The sequence below is a fragment of the Haplochromis burtoni genome, unplaced genomic scaffold (genome assembly GCF_018398535.1).
Source record: "Haplochromis burtoni strain Fernald_Lab_line unplaced genomic scaffold, NCSU_Asbu1 Contig_378, whole genome shotgun sequence".
Lineage (NCBI taxonomy): Eukaryota > Metazoa > Chordata > Actinopteri > Cichliformes > Cichlidae > Haplochromis > Haplochromis burtoni.
In genome coordinates, this window is record NW_024582739.1 from 208,958 (window position 1) to 214,820 (window position 5,863).

Below are 5,863 nucleotides of genomic sequence, written 5' to 3' on the forward strand. Positions count from 1 at the left end.
ATATATATGACAATTTACATACACAATCTGTCTAAAAAATACATGTCAGTCTGTAAGTCCTGTAAGTATGGGTAACAAGTTCAGTCAAAATACAAGTTTATTTTAATCACATTAAATACAGAACAGCTGAGAGAAGAATATAATTTAAACACTGCATACTTTCTATCTGCACACTGCCATTGTGTGGCAGTGTTTCACCAGTCTTAACTCACCTGTAGTGAGATGGACAGGATAACGGAGAGGGTGACAGTTTGGAAAATGGAAGTGCAGGGCAGCTGAAGACGACACACCACATCCCCTGGCTCCCCCAGGAAGAACAGCAGACTCAGGCATGCTCCCATTGTGCTGAGCACAGCCACACAACTCAAGGTTCCCCCAGAAGCCTTTAACAGGGAGTTCCTCGATGCATCAGAAACATGACACCCACTGCACCCTGACATACCAGCAGCAGCATCCCCACCAGCATCATTATCACAGCATCCTGGCTGTTCCAGGTGAAAAAGTTAAAGATGGGGTCAGTGCAGTTCGTGCTGTGATTGTGGGACCACTGGTGGTTGGGACACTTAGTGCACTCGATGTCATCTATGAGTGAGAAAGCACAAAAGTTTAGTTTGGTTAAAAACAAAAGAAAAAATTAAAAATGAAAACATTTAAAAATCAGTTTAACTGATGGCTGTGGTTTACTGATTTACTGAATCTTAAACATCCTCAAACTTCAAGTTTGGGTTTTTAAAGGGTTATTTTGTCAGAATATTTCTTCCCTGCATGCAGTGACTGTTGGAAGTCACATTTCTGCCCAAGAAAGGTTCACGCTGTACAACTATGAAACATTCTCTAATATTTTAATTAATTAAAACGGGCTGGAGCATGCTAATCAGTGAATTTTAAAAGTGCTGGCAGGTAGAGGAATGCCCACGAGATTGACTTGTTCTCATGTTATGTTAAGCTTACCTGCTGGATTATTCTCTATTTCTTGACAAAGATGCAAATAAGCAAGGTCACATATTGGAGACAATGGTGGAAAACCACATTACCCTTATTTGGTGCCTGCCAAACAGTCAATACAGTCAAAACAGCAGGAATGGACACCTTTGACTCTGTGGTCCTGGCCTTTGCCACACATTGCTGAACAGGCAGACTCAGGAACTTGTAACATTTGCTGTAAAAAATCTTAGAAGTCAAATACACTGGACATTAAAGCTTTTATACAATATAAGTTGATGTACATAGTTTCAAAAGTTACCTTATTAGTGCGCCATTGAAGGAGAGACTTATTGAGGAACAATTTTTTTTCAGTATATTCTCTCACAAGTCCACTTGAGATGAGTTTGTCCAAACCCACTAAATCACATTGTATCCTATGTTTGGGTTGCTGTCTTTGTCAAAGTCTAGATCTGTGCCATTTATGTCAACAGAAGTGTTCTTTAAAACCTGCAACAGCTGCAAAATTCTTTAAGGTTATTATTGACACCGTTGTTTGGAAATTGTGTCCAATCATCTACAGTTAGGTCATTAATTTGTTGTAGTGTTGCCCGTGTACACAAACCACTGACGACCAATCAGTCGATCAATATATGATCGATGTGTAAACTTTCAGGTTTAATTCCAGGAGAGAAAAAACTGCCTTTAGAAAAAATTGTATTAACTGCTTATGAATTAAAGACATTAATTATTCATGTTCCCCCACATTTTGAGGCTCAAAATTAATTAGAAATTTGTCTAACCAGCAGTTTCATGGCTGTATTTGTCATGATCTGTGTGCGCAGATGGTGTATTTGAAGAGAGGACCCAAAAGCAGACAAAACTAATCTTAAGAAAAGGCAAGCCAACTATTTAAGGCTGCATGAAATACAAAAAAGGCCAAAAGAAGAATAAGACTTTACTAACAAAAAACTAAACTGGCCAAAACTAAATGCTAAACTGGCGTTCCAACGAGGGACAAATGGGAACAGACACAATATATACACATGAAGGCGATCAAGAAAAGTGGAGACATATGGGAACACAAAAGGAACAAATCAGGCATAATGAGACAGGGGAAGCGAAACTGAACACAATGCACATGACACGAGGGACTGTGAAAATAAAATAGAAAGACAAGGACACCCAGCCCTGACAAAGACGGAGATAAACAAACATGGAAACAAACGACAGACTGGGGGAGACAAAGGATGAAACACAGGAAGAAGAACATGGAGACAGAGCACAGGGACGAGAGAGAGAGGGCAAGAGATATGACAGAGAGGAAGGAACGCCAAGGAACAAAACACAGAGACCAGACCAAAGGAGCGGGAACATAAACTGATAACCCTAGATTAACTTAAAACTAACCTAGAGACTTCTAAATAATATAGAAGGAAAATTACCAGGGATTACCAAACGATACCATTTCTAGTCCTCTGAATTAAACAAGAAAACCCAACATAATAAAATCTAGAAACTAGGTTCGCTTCTCAAATTCAAAATTAATTTAACGAAATTCAAAAGTGCAAAGCACAGAACACTGGGTCACGATCCCAGTACCATAAAAAGATAAATCCTGTTCCCTTCTTAAGCCATAAGAAATGAAGCATAATATTTGATATTCATTCTGTGTTAAATTTGAATTTTATAGTGTTTCACTGTAATTTTCATGAAAGGAAATACAGAGGGGCTTAGAACAAGGGGTAAAGAAGTGGTTATTGGATTTTCATCCAAGTATAATTATGATAGTTTAATATAAGTATGAAATTTAAAATTGTTAGTTTAATTACTTGTTAATTACTTGAACCTCTTAAAATGGCTAACTATATTTGAAAACGAGCTTTAGGAATTTGTATTAGAATTAATGAAATGTCCTAATGATGAGAAAAAGCTGACAATCTGCATCTCACTCACATCTTAATTGTTTGATTTAAAATACAAAATGCAGTGATGCACAAAGGCAAAATTATATACCTATTAAGAATTGTGTTTTTGGCCTGCAAATTAAAGACCTAACTATATGTACTGGGTGAAAAAAAAAATCACCTTCCAGGGATAGATTTTGCTTCCAGATCCCCACTTACAGGCAGTTGAATTGCACTCCAGCAGGTTATGCAGTGCCTGTGCTACACTGTAAACAGCGGCATACACACTGAAAGCTGATGTCTGGACTGCAGGTGCTTCCACTATGCTAATGTTGTCTGGTATCAAATTCCAGCATTGTGGTCAGGGATTGTTTGACTGATTGATTGTGACTTTCTTGAAGAGCTCCATTGCATAATCGGCGAACAGGCCGAGGGTGTCTGTTTTGTCAACAAATGCAATGACTGTGCCAACTGTTTCAATGTTGGGCAGAGAAGTCACTCGAGTATGTATTGCCCAATTTGTGCTGCCAATCCACACAAGCGTTAAATTACTCCTGATAACCTAGAAAAAATGAAATGGTTTACCGGTACTGAACAAACTCCATACACTAATAGATTATAATAAATTTCTTAGTTGCTTTAAACTTCTGCTTCACCAAACTCTTTGAAAAAGGCCACAATTGGCTCTGGTAGAGTAAACACCACTACCACTCTGACACTGGTCACTCGAATGTTATGAATGATGGTTTTGATCGCTGGTTTGGGGTCAGTGTACACTGGAATCAGACTCTGATAGGCCACACAGACAGATGTGTTTTCTGCCAATTTGTTTACTGTCATTTTAGTGAACATCTGCACACCTCGTTGCCCGTACTCCTCGTCACTGCCCACAATTGCCACCCAGTTCCACCCAAACTCCTCTATTTTCTTTATCATGACATCCACTTGCCATTTATCACTTGGCACAGTACGAAAGAATGACGGGTAGAGAAGTTTATCACCGAACTTGTCACTGGTGGCCCCATAGCTAATCTGGTGTGAAAATTAAAAACAGAAAATCAGAGATACTTACCTCTAATTTATGTTTATCAGGGTTAAAAAAGGTTAAATTAACTGCTGAACAAAACCAAAACCAAAAGAACAAGTTAATTTTTCTGTGATATAACCTGGCACCAATACATGGAGTTTTTAAAGATTTATTTTTACATTTGAAATATTTATTGCATAATGAGTCAAATCTTTTCCAAGTTTTCCAATGACTGACACCATTTCTGAGCCAAGAGGACCAATCACTGCAACTATACTGGTCTCATTGTCAGTGTAATTACACTGCACAGGTAGTTCTTGGTCGGATTTTTCAGTGAGGAAGGACAGAGTGGGCTTTATAATAATTGAAGATTGTCTGCATGTGTCATAGATTTCATAACCTAACTTGATGCCAGGGAGGAGAGTCTGATTTCTGTTGATTTCATCCACTGCATATTTCATGGCTATAGCAAGTCCCAGTGTGCGTAAATTTAAACTGTTCAGCCACAAGCAGAAAACAGTAGAAGTCGTTGTAAATCAGGGTTAGCATACACAGTTATTCTGATTCTCATATTATTAAGAAATGGTTGTTCATAACCATCCTTACCTTTTACAGCTTATCTGGTTGGTCTCTGTTATGTCACTGAGATTACTGGTGACGTCGTTAATGGGAAAGAGCCCTCCAAGCATAATGTCCCCAGACAAACTGAAGAGGTTGGGAGAAATATCGCTGACCCATTCAGGCAAACTCTCACTGCAGCTCAGTGTAAAGAAACAGCACAAAACCAGCAGAGTGAAACATGAAGCCATATCGCCAGTAAGCCAAAGCAATAACAGGAGTATAATTATATACCAGTGCATAATGATAGGTTGTTTTATGCAAATTCACCTGTAAGTTGTCATGCCCTCCCTCTTCTGGCCACCCAAACCTGACACTTCAGTAAGAGCATATCATAAAGAAAACAAATAAACAAAAATACATATGTAGTATAAAGTTTTTAAAATCACATTAAACAAATTTTGACTACTGTTTGTGAGGATTTATTGACACAGTCTCATTTAATGTTCTTGATGGTTTTCTGAGAAAAAACATTCTCTTTGCACCCTGTGTGTATGTTTGGGTCTATGCTGTGTTGGTGGTGTTCATATTTCCGGAGCATTTTCATAGAATTTGTTTGTGGTTTGAAATTTGTTTTCCTTTGGTGTAACTATCAATGATTCAATTCAATTCAAAAAGTTAGCGGCCATCCAGGTCTTTATGTCTTTAAGACATTCCTGCAGTTTAACTAATTGGTGTGTTACCTGGCTTCATGGATAGATAGAGCTGTGTGTCATCTACATAGCAGTGAAAATTTATGCTATGTCTTCTAATGATGCTGCCTAAGGGAAGCATGTATAATGTAAACAGAATTGGTCCTAGGACTGAACCCTGTGGAACTCCATAATTAACCTCAGTGTGCGAAGAGGACTCTCCATTTACATGAACAAATTGGAGTCTATTAGATAGATATGATACAAACCACTGCAGCACAGTACCTGTAATACCTACAGCATGTTCTAATCGCTCTAATAGGATATTATGGTCGACAGCATTGAACGCTGCACTGAGGTCTAGCAGGACAAACACAGAGATGAGTCCACTGTCAGAGGCCATAAGAAGATCATTTGTAACCTTCACTAAAGCTGTTTCTGTGCTGTGCTGAGCTCTGAAACCTGACTGAAACTCTTCAAATAAACCATTCCTCTGCAGATGATCTAGCTAAGACTGCTGGGTCTAGAGATGCTTTTTGAGTAAAGGTTTAACTACAGCCAGCTTGAAGGCCTGTGGTACATAGCCGATTATTAGAGATAGATTAATCATATTTAAGATCGAAGAATTAATTAATGGCAGGACTTCTTTGAGGAGTTTTGTAGGAATGGGGTCTAAAAGACGCGTTGATGGTTTAGAGGAAGTAATTATTGAAGTTAACTCAGAAAGATCAATTGGAGAAAAAGAGTCTAACTTAACA

General features: G+C 38.4%; 1 pseudogene; it reads right to left on the reverse strand.

Moving 5' to 3' along the window:
* Nucleotides 1–165: 165 nt before the first annotated feature.
* Nucleotides 166–4,664, reverse strand: LOC102305650 (annotated as a pseudogene).
* Nucleotides 4,665–5,863: the final 1,199 nt, after the last annotated feature.